Genomic DNA, 15,804 nt, shown 5'->3' with positions numbered 1-15,804 from the left:
CATGTACTAAAGGCTCAGTTGCAGCTGACAAATTATTCAATTTTGTGAAGGGTACTGTCGATTTATTCAGTTATCTTAAGCATACCGCTTGAGCCGGGTTATAAAGATCGCACGGTCGGAAAGCTTGGACGTGGATCTGCGGCTTGTGTGCTGAGTTGCCTAAGCACGAGGATTAACTTGTCGTAATAGTGGTTCACCAGTCCACTGATTACTGTTTTTTAGATCACTGATTACTAGGCGTATTTTTTTAGATCGCTGATTAGTATTCCCTCTGTCCCAAAATATAAGAACGCTTATATTATGAGACGGAGGAAGTACTGTTTATACGTCACTATAAGCTCTCTTCTGTGGAGTGAATCGGTATCCAGTTCTAGGGTTATTGTAGCGTACAAATTCCCAATTCTTCGAAGGGTCCCTGTATCGAGGGTTTGATTTTGTGTTTCCTCCCTCCCCTTCACCAACCAACCCCCGCCGCCGGCCGCCGCCACTCCTCCAGCCGTCGTCACCACGCCGCTTGTACCGCCCAGTTTAGTTTCTCCCCTCTCTCGCGCTGGCGTTTGCGTCCTACTCCCGCGGTCTCCTGCGGCGCCGCGTCTCTGAAGTCGGCGACGACGACCGTGCCCACCAATCCAACGAACAGCTCTCCCCCCTCCCCTCCCCGCACCCTCGACGCCCGGCCGCCGTGCCTCTGTCGGGCGGGGTAGAAACGGGAGGAGTGGGCCGGTGAGGAGATCCAGATGCGCTAGCGATGGCGCCGTCCGTCAGTCCATGTCCCTCAGCAACCGTGCTGGCGACCTGGACACTTGGACAGGGAGATGGATGCACAGGAAGGCCAATCATACAAGTTTCGGCAGAGGCGGCCGCTTCGCCGCCGGCCAGCACGAGGGCCACACTGCGGAGTCGCTCTCCTGGCACTACTAGGTGAGACCACATCCACAGTTTTGATTTAAGTTCTCTAGTGAGATACGTATTAGCAAGTAACTAGTAAGATGCCCGTGCTGCGCCACGGAATTACAAGAGATCTCGTGGAACATTGTTTATTCAAGGGTCAGCAGCCTAGTGAACAATAAAAGATGTACCAAGATCTTGATCAAAGTGATGTTATATCATTGATAGGTACACATTGAGCAAAATCAAACACATGGTTTCCAACTAATAAACCCCCTTGTCCAAGCCAAACATTTTCTTCCACATTTTCAACTTGCAGAAGACTTGTCACAGTTTTCTCATTGCTCTCTCATATTGAGGGGACACAGAAAATGTGACAAATAGAAAATCTATCCATAAACATTTGGCAATTGCACCAGACAACTTTGATTTTATTGACATGAGTGAACAATGTACAAAACACCGGAAAGGCAGAGGAGAAACACACAGAATCCCCGAGGACCACCAAGCTAGATTACTATTACTGAATGATGTGTCGTGCACCGGTATTCTTCCAACATTGGCTTCGTCAATGGCAAGCTAACAACTCTAATTTGTGAAAAATGCGGCGATTGCGCTCACGCCAAATCTCCCAAATCACTGGCACGGCCATCGATTTTCAGTACATATTATCATGTACAGCCTTAGAGTAACTACTTCAACGGAACTGTTGCTTTCCTTGGAACAGCTCTAGAAAGCAAAACAAGCTATTATGTTACCTTTTATCCAAGGATTCAGCTCACTTTGTGCTAGTATATTAGGCAAACCAGACTTAAATGTGAAGGTAAATGGCAGCAATTAATATATCCAAATGACAAACATATTATATAGCCTGAGCACACACTTATAAATGCTTCCAGAACAAAGAAACAAGATTGAAGTACAAGTGTTTGACTGAATAGTTAAGCTCATCTATGTTCTCACCTAAAAGAACATCAGACAACCAGTACTTAATCTTCTCACCTAAAAGTACATCGGACAATCAATACATCATATATATAGTCTCCTGTATATTTAGACCGGCAAAACAAGGAGCATGTAGAGGTCTGTAGTATAATTAGGCAAAGGAAAAAAACAATGGACAACAGTTGCAGAACATTGTACAGAGCAAAAAAACCAAATGTCAAGTAAAAAATGATTTTGAAACATATGTATATAGAAGGGATGAGTTCACATACTTGTAACTTCTTACATCAACCAGGTTTCTGCAAAAAAAAATGTCGATAACAGACAGCATGGAAATAAATATCCAGGGTGCAGCCTGAAAAATTGGACTGGAGCTACCAAGCAAAGGAGAGGTGCTGATGACAAAACGACCTGTTGTAGGCATCATCTGTTTTTATCTGAACAGAAAGAGTAACAAAGGCAACTACTAAAAAAACAATTCAAAGACACATATAGATTTTATAGGCACACGGTTTCGACTAATGATTTACCTTTCGAGCTTTCTCCTTGCTCCAAGCACTTAACGACGTGAGCATACCACTAAATGAGTTGCGACTCAGATCTGAAATTCCACATGATAAATCTTATCATCATCTGGTAAGCAATACGGATAAAACAAGTGATATGCATAGGTGTGGTAGCCAAAAAGTACAAACCCAAACAGAATAAAAATTTCACAGCATTTCACAAGAGCCTATCATAACAAGCAGGACCCATATACGATTCATAACTTGCAGCCGGTGGTGGGAAAACAAAATACATTCACAGCAAAAATGTCCAGAATGATGAAGTATGAAGCATGCTGCACTTATAAATCTAAAAGTTTTATTCAACGCTTGGGATTCCTTTTAATACTTAAAGTTTTATTTCACAAGAAGTGGTGACTTGGGCATAGAAGACAGTTCTCTATGTTACCACCAATGCTTTAATCTCTGCATTTGCACAAGTAAGGATTGCCCGACAGAAATGAAACAAGAGTTGTTGAGAGATAGTCAGATATATGAGATTTTAATCTTCGTCAGACCACCATACCTTGGTCCTTGATGAGCAGATCAAAACGAGAAGGGCAGCGAATCCTACCTCCTCACACTCTGTTTGATCTCAATGTGTGAGAGTGTGACCAGTGTATGGCTTCTTGGGCTTAGTTCGGGCAGTATGAGTCCCATCTGCATACCCACCTGGTTTCTGGACGGTTCCAAAAAGGCACGGACTTGGTGGCAGAAAATAGTGAATTCGGGAGGCGCCAAGGGCTGGGCAGTATAAGTTTTGGCAAGGAAAGGCAGTAGCACCTCCACATCAACTATCACACCAGAATAGGGGGTGGAGCGCGTCGGCCGGGAAGGGGAAATAGCAGTAGGTGGCGTCATGGCCTCAGAGTTGAGCAGATCGCAGGCGGCGGCATACTTCTAGAAGTCGCCGTTGGGGGGGACGGGAATGACGAGGGGAATGTGGTGGTGGTGGGCGGTGGGCCTGCTGTAGAAGGAAAGAGAGGAGATAGGAGAGACGTTGGGGCATCAACGGCCTCGGTGGCGTACTTGCGCAGGTAGCCGAAGGAGACGGGGAAGGGGGAAGAGCAGATAGCGAGGAGAAGGGGGGAGGTTGTGCAGATAGTGGGCGATGGAACTCTGCGGCAAGTAGTCCCTCAGTTTAATGTCAAGCTATGATTTTAACCAGGTGCATATGGTGTTGATTGTAGAGCTGATCAAGTAGTCCCTCAGTTTCATGTCAAGCTAGCTATTTTTCAAGTACCAACTCGACAGGGCCAGGGGCTTCCTGCATCTCCATATGGCAAAAGAGTTGCCCAGTTAAACCAGATGCAAAGGCCACGAAGCTTCCACCGATATTTGGTTGCGTTTGTAGTTCGTGTATACAATTACGTACCTCTTCCATCCATGCTATTTGCTGTTCCCATTTGGTCCGGAGGCTTGAGATTTGTGTGTGTGCATGCAGGTGCACGCATACATACTACAAATACTAGCCCATTCTGACAGTTCAGTCTTCCGCCATAGTCAAACCATTAACTGGCAGGCCTACTACAAACTAACAGGCTATAACGTAAAAATAAATCTTCCTCTTTTATTTTTAATTTATAGCTTGTTGGTCTTCTCTCTCTCCAGGTTCTCAGAGTGAAAAGTATATAGCCTGACACATTAAGTTGGCTACCTGCAAACCATTTTGTGTGAATACAACATGTTGATTTGATATCCAAACAGTGATTTATATGATTGTACTCAGCTATTAGTTTGACCTATATATCTTCTTATTTCCATTAAGTGTTTGGTGTAAATGTATGCAACTTGCATTGGTTTTTTTTCTTACACACACACAACCTACATGTTCCTGGCCGCTCACTCGGCGCACATCATATATTATCACATTATTTGGACTGCTATTGTTTGAACTTGGAAGTGCACGAGATGTATCACATATCTCATTACTTTTTAATATTATCTGCACAGATCTGAGGCTCTGATGCTAGCACTTTCACCAGATGAGTCTGAGAAATCGCACTGGATGTTGCTAGCAATATCTTCTGGATGTTGCTGCCAGATCAGAGAGTATTGCTTTCGCAGTAGCTGTTAACCAGGTATATTCCATTTCTGCAATCTCTAATTTACTTTTTATGGATCTTGATATGCTGTTAAGTATGTTAAAGCTTAAAACAGGAGTGCTTCTGGCTACTAGTATGTGACTTATCACATGATCTGGGCCTCGCACTTTATCCGGGGAAATCTCGGATATCAAGTAGAGTATTTGTGTAATAATAGGGCAAGGCACAAGAGTTCACTACATAAGAATATAAATGACTGGACAGCAAGTATAATGTGGATTACCATGGGTGGGAGGGAATTAACCATGCACTAATTGGTGACTACCACAGGCAGCCCTCACCTCAGTAATACCACTGCTTCCTATTTCATGTAGAACATCAACGATGACATTGGATCTACAGCTTGACCACTATCTAGCCATGCATGAGTGAAGGTATTGCTTGATGATAGAGGGACCGAGCCTGTATACCTGAGCTCGTTGCATGAACCTTGTTTGAGTTCTGGACCCAACACATTTACAAAAGTTAACTGTAAACATGAGCTCGTTGCATGAACCTGAGCTCGTTGCATGAACCTTGTTTGAGTTCTGGACCCAACACATTTACAAAAGTTAACTATAAATCGCCGGCAACTGCTGCTGCCTGTGGGGAGCTTATGAAAGGATTTTGACATCAATCACTCCTTGTTCCTTTCACGAGAATGATTTTAACCATGCCGACTTTTCTGGTACTGAAGACTGAAGAGCTAACTTCGATAGCACTCGGTACAATTGACAGAGTTCAAAGTCTTCCAAAAAAAAAGACAGAGTTCAAAGTGTCAAGCTCGCCCTCCGTGACTTTCAGCTGCATGGCGAGCCAGACTACCTCCTTTAGTGTTTGTTGATACACGATAACACGACTAGCAACTCAGCCCTGTACCAAGGCTCGTTCTGGGCCCAGCATCGGAAGCTTACTGAGAAGTCATGGACGCCTAGCCCATCAAATTCTTCACCTTGCTTGCGTGCCAAAACTGCTACTAGATTGCTGCACTAGCTGGCATGTATGCTACCGGAAATGATGCAACACATCATGTCAGACTGCTCGTTCTTGTTCTCTAGGCAGACTTGGTTTTGTCCCGGATACACCCTATGGCATGCCTACCATGATCCGATGGCGATAAGGCATTCTCAGCCTAGCGGCCTTGGTCCGTGAAGGTCCTGAGTGACACCACAATTGATTGACATTGATGGAATGGAGGGAGTATTAGGTTGCAATCGACCATAATTTTTTTCCGAAAAGGATTATAGTGGAGCAAGGTCGCCATGTTATTTGCTGTTCCCATTTGGCTCGGAGGCGCGCATGTGCACGCATACATACACCTGATATTCCCTCGTCTATGTAGAACAGTGTACTCTTTGTGCATCTATTTGTTGTTGCATTGCTCACCTGCTCAGCCGGCACACACAAAATTTACATGCGGCATACACAACATTCTAGTACACTGTATATGGTTTTAGTAGGCCATTGTGTATAATACACAACATTTCCATGCCAGGCACAGTAATACGAGTTAGAGGTCACATGGGAGAAAAAGAAAATGAATGGCGCACACCGGAACCTCCATGTCCTACACGGTAATAAGAGTTAGGGAATGTCACCGTCTTTTAATTTCTTAGTGAAGTTTGAATGGCACACACAAAGTTTTCTCTTTTCTATTTGTTTTGAAGAAGGTAACTATATTTCTCATTTTATTAAAGTTTAAGTTGTATTGCTATATGTCGTTTCCAACTTCTTTGTGTCGCCCACTAAGTTGTAGCTCCAAATGTTCAATGCTTTCGCTTCGCAACTTGTTTGATATGTGAATAGACGATCTTGATGAAGCCTTTCTAGCCAGTTAATTACTCCTTGCAACACGACTTCTAAAGAGCCTTGCATCACCATGGGAGTATGGGAGTGTAATTTGGGAAGTTTGCTTAGCTTCTTTACTCACTCACTTGGTCACCTCTCTGCCTTTCCTCTCCCTGCATTTGTTGTTCCCGTCATTCGTTCTATCATATAAGATTTAGAAGGTTTGATTGCAATGAGTCTTGTATTATCTCTCAGGGATATATCCACTTGAGAGTAACAAGGGTATGATCAGTTATTTGATCCTCACATGTATTCAAACCATTATTTGCCATGATTTTAACCATGCACATATGTTGTTGATTGTACAGCCGTTCAAGGAGTAGTCCCTCAGTTTCATGTCAAGCTAGCTATTTTTCAAGTAACAACTCGACACGGGCAGTGGGTTCCTGCATTCCATATGGAAGAAAAGAGTTGCCCGGTTAATTAGGGGAAACCGGATACAAAGGCCACAAACCCTCCACCGGTCGTCAATGTGATGGAAACCACAAAACAAACGCACCAACGACGCACTAAATGAATGTTGTTAAAAAAACACTCTGCCGCACCGAATCCTTCTTGCCCCCTTCACCCGTCAAATCCTTCTCCCTCTCCACCTAGCAAACCAGATCCGGCATGACCCACCCAAGGAGGGCAGGAAGACCATCACATACTCCCAAAGGAGCGCAAAATCCTTCTTGCCCCCTCCACCCATTGAATCCTTCTCCCCCTCCACCTAGCAAACCAGATCCGGCATGACCCACCCAAGGAGGGCGGGAAGACCATCACATACTCCCAAAGGAGCACAAAAGATGCTTCACAAAGCACCACAACGCAATTACCGCCTATGTTAACGGCGAGAGAAACCGAAGTCGTGATTAGGAGCGGGATTCAACTGACCTAATATTTGTGGTGAACAAACATGCACTCCTGGAACCATGTGACATTGACAACACTCAGCACACATACGACCATCATAGTATAGGGTCACTGCCTCAGGCATCCTCCTAGCTACCATGCCCTTCGTAGGTCTCCGGTGTCATCTTGACATCCAATGGTCACATGTGGGTTGCAACGCGTACCACCATATAATGTTTGTTCATTCAAAATATGGTAGTAAATAACCATAACACAAGTATGGTACCAATACTACTACCTGTTTTTTTCTCAAAAATATTTCTATAGTTGGCATAGGCAAAGTAGAACATTCTGTGTTCACAAATAAGTCTTGAAAAGGCTACGCCTGCTATCAACATCATCGCGAGATCTTGAAGAATAAGCCGCAACTGTAGTGAAAAACTGTGATCAATGAACATGCCTTCTGCTTGATCTTTAAGGACTTCATAAAAGGTGAAATATGCTCTCACCTGGCAACACCAAATTTTCCACCGATCCATCACATACACATACATCTATCACACCAGTAGCATGCACAGACCAAAATTATGGACATAGCAATGTGAATTTCAAGTGTGAGCACGATGATATACTAACAAACAACTAGCAAATCAAACGACCAGGGGGGATGACAGAGACGGTGCTCAGAACGCTGAGATGTGAGACTCGCGAATCTCTTTTCTGATTTGGTACCTCCAGTCGTTGGCACTGCCAGCACCTCCTGCTCCATCAAACACCACCTCCATGGCACCCAGGTTCAAACTATGGTTTCCTTCTAGACTGGTCCAATAAAAGGATAAGCTGGATGTGAGTATTATGGGCTGGCTCGGGGTCGGCATGTATGCCATATGGAGCAAGGTCACATGGCCATGCCAATGCCCCTTATTTATCAGGGAAAAAGTCCAAAAGTTCATTATGAACAGTTCACACTGCTTAACACTAGTTTGTCGCCTTTTTCCTTATAATGAGAGGTTCCAAAGCTGGCTTCATGACGTTATTTGGCGAGGTGGCTGGCAAATCGTGAACTTCTCCACATCATTCTCCACTTGGTAGTAGACTCCACACATTAGATATTGAGAAAAAAAAATGGAAACCTCTGTTTTCCAGTCCACCCACTAATGTTTCTTCCCGTCGTTCCTAGCTTGATATGGATGCCATGTCACAAAACCACCTAACAGGGAATGTGGTGGCTAAACACTTGACATAAATGCCACTTCACACCAAACCACAGCACAAATACTTCCCTTCCCTAGAATGTAATCAGAACGGGAAGAAACAATAGTGTGCGGTGGCGGTGGGAAAAAGGGAGATTTCCATTTTTCTCTCAATATGTAATATGTGGGGTCTACTGCCCAGTGGAGAATGAAGTGGAAAAGTTGACGACCTGCCACCCACCTCGCCAAATAATGCTCGGGAAGCAGCTTTACAACCTCCACATTATAAGGAAAAAGGCGACAAAGTAGTGTGAAGCAGTGTGAACTGTTCGTAATGAACTTTAGTACTTTCTTGCTGACAAATAAGTGGCATTAGCGTGGTCATATGACGTTGCTCCACATGTCATACATGCCGACCCCTGAGCCAGCCCATAATACTCACATCCAACTTCTTCTCTTGGACCACAAGTCCCTGAGGAGTCCATAGTTTGAACCTGGTTGCCATGGAGGTGGTCTTCAATGGAGGTGGAGGTGCTGGCGGTGCCAACAATTGGATGTCCTAAATCTGGAAAGAGACTCATGAGTCTCACATGTCAGTGCTATGAGAACTATCTATCTTCTCCCCCCTGGCCGTTTCATTTGCTAGTGTATCATCCTGCTCACGCTTCAAATTTGCATTGCCATATTTGTATTTTTGGTTTCTACATGCTCCTGGGTGTCATAGATGTATATGGATGTGATGGATCGATGGAAAATTTTAGTGTTGTTCAAGGTGAGAACATAATTCACCTTTTGTGAAGTCCTTTAAGATCAAGCAGAGGACATGTTCACTGATCACTGCTTTTGATTGGAGCTGTGGCTTATTATTATTCACGATCTTGCGATGATGTTGATAGCAGGCGTAGCCTTTTCAGGACTTATTTGCGGAAACAGAATGTTCTTTTTGCCTTTGTCAAATATAGAAATATTCTGAGCGAAAAAAAGCTGGTACTTCTATTTCTGTGTGTTATGGTTATTTACTACCATATTCTGAATAAAGAAACATCATATGCTATCATACTACTGGAAGAAGATTTTTGTGTTGTGAAGGGTTTATATTTTCATATCTGCGTTTGTGCTCTTCTACATTTATTTCGTTTTGTCGCTGTTTTATTTTCTAAAAATACTGGCAGGCCTAATACAAACTAAAGCCAGGTATAATCACAAAAACAATTAGATTTGTGAAAACAAATCTTCCTCTGTCATTTTTAATTTATAGCTTGTTAGACTTCTTCTCTCTCCTAGTTCATATTAAGAGTGGAAAGTATCTAGTGCAGACTATCAACGAACTCAAAAGTATTTAGTGCAGACTATCAACGAATTTTGTTAAAGAATTCAAAAGATGTGTGTACGAAAATACATCCGGGCGCCGATGTAGCGCGCCACTAAGGATGCGGCGACCCGATCCTCGCTCACTTGACACCGTATCCAGATCAAGATACAACGCGTCACCGCGGGGGTGACGGCCCGGCCCTTGGCCATTTGACACCACACCCGGGTTCTGATGTGGCACGTCGATGAGAGGGTTACGCCCCAATGAAAATCTTTTGGGTTTCATCTCCATAAGAGTGGCTGAGTTTTTACGTTGGCTTGACAAGTCTATCACAACCCTCCTCCTTTACCCGGGCTTGGGAACGGCTATGCTGAGACAACATAGGCGGAGTTTCTATTTTGCCTTTGTCAAATATAGAAATTTTCTGAGCAAAGAAAAGCTGCTACTTCTATTCTTTGTGTGTTATGGTTATTTACTACCATATTCTCAATGAAGAAACAGTATATGGTGGGAGGTATCCTACTACCGGAAGAAGATTTTTGTGTTGTGAAGGGTTTATGTTTTCATACCTGCATCTGTGCTCTTTCGACATTTATTTCCTTATGTCGCCGTTTTATTTTCTAAAAATACTAGCCCATTCTGACAGTTCATACTTCCGCCATAGTCAAACCATTAACTGGCAGGCCTAGTACAAACTAACAGGCTACAAGTTGAAAACAAATCTTCCTCTGTTATTTTTAATTTATAGCTTGTTAGACTTCTTCTCTCTCCAGGTTCATATTTATTCAGAGTGGAAAGTATATAGCCTGACACATTAAGTTGGCTACCTGCAAACCATTTTGCGTCGATACATGTTGATTTGATACCCAAACAGTGATTTATATGATTGTACTCAGTTATTAGTTTGACCTATATATCGTCTTATTTCCATTAAGCGTTTCTTATAAATGTATGCAACTTGAATTGGTTTTTTTCTTACACACACACACACCCTACATGTTCCTGGCTGCTCACTCGGCGCACATCATATATTATCACATTATTTGGAGTGCTGTTGTTTGAACTTGGAAGTGCACGAGATGTATAACATATCTCATTGCTTTTTAATATTATCTGCACAGATCTGAGGCTCTGATGCTGGCACTGTCACCAGATGAGTCCGATAAATCGCACTGGATGTTGCTAGCAATATCTTCTGGATGTTGCTGCCGGATCAGAGAGTATTGTTTTTGCAGTAGCTGTTAACCAGGTATATTCCATTTCTGTAATCTTTCATTGACTTCTTATGGATCTTGATATGCTGTTAAGTATGTTAAAGCTTAAAACAGGAGTGCTTCTGGCTACTAGTCTGTGACTTATCACATGATCGGGCTTTGCACCTTATCCGGGGAAATCTCAGATATCCAGTAGAGTATTTATGTAATACTAGGGCAAGGCACAAGAGTTCACTACATAAGAATATAACTGACTGGACGGCAAGTATAATATGGATTACCATGGGTGGGAGGGAATTAACTATGCACTAATTGGTGACTGCCACAGGCAGCCCTAACCTCAGTAATACCACTGTTTCCTATTTCATGTGGAACATCAATGATGACATTGGATCCGCAGCTTGACCACTGTCTAGCTGTGCATGAGTGAAGGTATTGCTTGATGATAGAGGGACCGAGCCTGTATAGATACCTGAGCTCGTTGCATGAACCTTGTTTGAGTTCTGCGCCAATCAAAAATTGTGGTCAATGAACATGTCTTCTGCTTGATTTTAAGGACTTCACAAAAGGCGAAATAGGCTCTCATCTGGACAATACCAATTTTTCCACCAATCCATCACACCCACATACATCTATCAAGCCCAGTAGCATGCAGAAACCAAAATTACGGACATAACAATGAGAATTTGAAGTGCGAGCAGTATGATATACCACCAAACAACTAGCAAATCAACGGCCAAGGGGAGAAGAGAGACGGTGCTCACAACGGTGAGATGTGAGACTCGCGAACCTCTTTCCTGATTTGGGAGCTCCGGTCATTGGCATCGTCAGTAACTTCTCCATCAAAGACCACCTCCAGGGCAACCAGGTTCGAACTATGGCTTTCTTCCGGACTGGTGGACCAAAAGGAGAAGCTGGATGTGACTATTATGGGCTGGCTCAGGGTCGGCATGTATAACATGTGTAGCAAGGTTGTATGGCCACGCTAATGACAGTTATTTCTCAGCGGAAGAGTACAAACATTACGTACAGTTCACACTGTTCCACACTTGTTCGTGCCCTTTTTCCTTATAATGGGGAGGTTCCAAAGTTGGCTTCACGAGTGTTATTTGGCGAGGTGATTGGCAAATCGTCAACTTTCCTACATCGTTCAGGGCAGCAAACCCCACATCTTAGATATTGAGCAAAAAATGGAAACCTCTATTTTCCACCCCCACCCCTCTATTTCTGTTTCTTTCCGTTGTTCCTAGCTTGATATGGATGCCATGTCACACAAAACCTTCTAAGAAGGAATGTGGTGGGAAAAACGCTTGACATAAATGCCACGTCACACCAAACGACACACAAATACTTCCCTTCCCTGGAATGTAATCAGAACGGGAAGGAACACAAGTAGAGTTAAGTGGGGGTGGGAAAAACGGAGGTTTTCATTTTTTTTTCTCAATATCTAATACGTGGGGTGGGGTCTACTGCCCAGTGGAGAATGAAGTGGACTGCCACCCACCTCGCCAAATAACGCTCAGGAAGCCAGCTTTGCAACCTTCACATTATAAGGGAAAAGGTGACAAAGTAGTGTGAAGCAGTGTGAATGGTTCATAATGAACTTTTGTCCCTTTTCGCTGACAAGTGTCATTGGAGTGGTCATACGACCTTGCTCTACATGTCATACATGCCAACCCCTGAGGCAGCCCATAATATCCGCATGCAGCTTCTCTTGGACCACTAGTCCTGAAGGAATCCATAGTTTGAACCTGGGTACCATGGAGATGGTCTTTGTTGGAGGAGGTGCTGGTGGTGCCAATGACTGGATGTACCAAATCAGTAAAGAGACTCGTGAGTCTCACATGTCAACGCTATGAGAACTGTCTCTCCCCGCCCCCTGGCTGTTCCATTTGCTAGTTGTTTGCTAGTGTATCATCCTGCTCACGCTTCAAATTTGCATTGCCATATTTGTATTTTTGGTTTCTACATGCTCCTGGGTGTCATAGATGTATATGGATGTGATGGATCGATGGAAAATTTTAGTGTTGTTCAAGGTGAGAACATAATTCACCTTTTGTGAAGTCCTTTAAGATCAAGCAGAGGACATGTTCACTGATCACTGCTTTTGATTGGAGCTGTGGCTTATTCTTCTTCAGGATGTTGCGATGATGTTGATAGCAGGCGTAGCCTTTTCAGGACTTATTTGCGGAAACAGAATGTTCTTTTTGCCTTTGTCAAATATAGAAATATTCTGAGCGAAAAAAAGCTGGTACTTCTATTTCTGTGTGTTATGGTTATTTACTACCATATTCTGAATAAAGAAACATCATATGGTGGGAGGTATCATACTACTGGAAGAAGATTTTTGTGTTGTGAAGGGTTTATGTTTTCATACCCGTGTTTGTGCTCTTCCACATTTATTTTGTTATGATGTTTTATTTTCTAAAAATACTGGCAGGCCTAATGCAAACTAATGCCAGGTATAATCAGAAAAACAATTAGATTTGTGAAAACAAATCTTCCTTTGTCATTTTTAATTTATAGCTTGTTAGTCTTCTTCTCTCTCCTAGTTCATATTTATTAAGAGTGGAAAGTATCTAGTGCAGACTATCAACGACGATGCGCAGACATGGAGCAGACTGGGGATGAAAGGGGTGTGCGGAGTTCTCCCTGGGGTTTAGTGTGTGCGTGCTACCGCTTGGATGAGCAATCATGTGTGCATTCATGTGCACGGATTTTTCTTTATCGACCCTATCTAGCAATGAAATGATACACAAGCCTTCTGCATATTTGCGAAAATATTTTGAAGTACTCGCTGCAAGTACAGCTCATTCTTCAGTCAACTTTCATTCCATTATGTCTTCTAAAGCATGGTATTTAGTATGCTTTCTGCATACCTTGTGAATACTGATATTGCATTTCACAGAATGGGAGGAAGGTTTATTTCTTTTAAGGTTCTTTTTCCTTGAGCTGTTGAAAGCATATCTATTTAGACTGCAAGCTAAAAGATCTGGTGTGTGTTTTTATTTTCAGGCTGATTATGATTATAAGCTGTACAATAGATTGCGTTGTTTTTATCAAATGTTTGAACTCTCAGCTGTGATGTTTCTGCAACGAACTTGTAGGTCAAATCATTCAGGCACAGAGTAATCTTCAGGGGGTGCTATCTAGTGGTAATCAATAGCAACATGTATGTCCCTTCATGATTTTAGTTCTTGCTTACATCATTCACATTTTGCTGTCATTGGGTCCTTCAAATGCATTTTCAGAAAGAAATTTGTTTCCTGGAGTCGCATGCCTCATCATTCATGCAGCTAATAGCAAACTTGTGATGCGTGTCTAATTGATCAAGCTCCTATAGGAAATGAAGAGCAGCCTTGCTGTGATGACAGGATTACCATCCTTGATGAGAGCATACTATCATATCATGTCCTTTATGCCAGCATATAAGGTTGTACGCACAAGCATGATATCCTGAACATGCTGTCCATTATGGACTTCAGCGCCATACCTTGATATGGATATTTATCACTTTGATATGGACAGATTAAAGTTCAGCAAGTTTGCAGAAAGTTTGTTTGAGCAGCAGGGTATAGCTAATGCTACATTGGACACTCTCTGCCTTCTCTCTTTTGCCATTTATGCGGCCAACTATTGGATCGATCATGCCATCAGGCGTGATAAAGTTAAATCGATTGAATTCACTGAAAGTACAAGATGACAAGCTTTTTACTTAGACCCTCTAGTTATCAACTTTGCATCTTCAAATCTGTGAAGTATAAAGCTCATTAATGTTATTTACAAGTTTCTTTGATCAGCTCAGCACCGAATGCCCATCTTTGGAAAATCTGCAGTTGGCAGACAACACACCTGATTTTCCTGAGATTTCACCAGTCATTGAAGACTCTGGAAATAATAGAGGTATGGCTGCTTCTTAATCTCTATACATGTCTGAAATATTTATTTCGTTAAAACCTGTGCTTATTTTGTTTTACATATGTGAAGGTTGCATTCGAAAGAATGACTCCAAGGTGCCCAATGTTCATCAATCTGACAAGTCTCTCCCTTGGAGAATGGTGTTTTTCCAACAAATCTGCTCCTTTAGCTTGCTTCTTCGAGCACTCTCCTATGCTTTAGATTCTTGGTCTGAAGCTCAAGGTGGTTGACGACACTCAGCATTTGTCCTTGTCTATTTACTTAGCGAAGACATGAATTCTTGTTGACATGTTATACTCTTAAAAAGCAGCCGATTTACACAGCTAAGGGAATGTCGTTTGAAGCCAGACACCTTAAGAAGGTAACGATCCACTGCTGAAAAAGAGGACAGACTTCCCGTGCTGAAGGCTATACTGCTTGCCGATGCAAGATCTCTCGGGCATATCGTGTCGACGTGAGGACAGACTAGACCGTTCCTGCTTTCCATAGGAAGCTGAGCTCATCGGTCTTCTGCATATGGAATGCATCTTAGCATAGAGCTTTTGCTCCGGACATGCGCGGGACTTAATCTAGCTAGACATTTGGTTGTTCAATGTCGTACTGAATCCCTGGCCTCTGTCCTGACATGGACCTGTTAGCATGTACTACTACTTGTGTGTGAGTTGTGAGAAACTAGCTCCCATTTTATCTTGGTTGATGGATGGACATTGCAACTCATATTCTGTGTCCCTTTTGGTTTCGTGATGTTAGCTGAACTGGTCAAGCCTTGTTGAAAAAAAAAACTGGTCAAGCCAGTGCCGGTAATACCATGCGTCTTTGGGAAATATTGAAGGCTTGGCTGCCGGAGCCATCTGTGGAAGAAAAGCCAGGGGGTTCCTCTGGCGCCAGAAAAATGAATTAAAATGATTTTTTTTGGAAGAAAAGACATCAAGTATAAGAAAAGATCTTATACAAGAGTTTAGCTAGCTACAAGGTGAGTTGATGGAACATTTACAACCATGCACCTAATCAGAATGAACCGGC

The 15,804-nt window shown here is 42.9% G+C and overlaps 1 long non-coding RNA gene across 11 annotated transcripts; it reads left to right on the top strand.

Annotated features, from left to right (window-relative positions):
* The first annotated feature begins 363 nt into the window (after positions 1-363).
* LOC119329137 lies at positions 364-15,498 on the top strand. Of its 11 annotated transcripts, none has more exons than XR_005159321.1 (8): positions 364-921; positions 4,332-4,459; positions 10,771-10,898; positions 13,452-13,666; positions 13,772-13,858; positions 13,971-14,766; positions 14,851-15,003; positions 15,092-15,498. It is a non-coding gene; the product is annotated as an uncharacterized LOC119329137 (long non-coding RNA). The 11 variants fall into 11 exon arrangements; XR_005159320.1 differs by having other exon boundaries at positions 13,452-13,858; positions 13,971-14,035; positions 14,207-14,766; XR_005159319.1 differs by having other exon boundaries at positions 13,452-14,035; positions 14,207-14,296; positions 14,392-14,766.
* The last annotated feature ends 306 nt before the right edge of the window (positions 15,499-15,804 follow it).

This window comes from Triticum dicoccoides, chromosome 7A (genome assembly GCF_002162155.2).
Source record: "Triticum dicoccoides isolate Atlit2015 ecotype Zavitan chromosome 7A, WEW_v2.0, whole genome shotgun sequence".
Lineage (NCBI taxonomy): Eukaryota > Viridiplantae > Streptophyta > Magnoliopsida > Poales > Poaceae > Triticum > Triticum dicoccoides.
The sequence above is the reverse complement of the archived record's forward strand: the minus strand, read 5'-3'. Positions and strand labels throughout refer to the sequence as shown.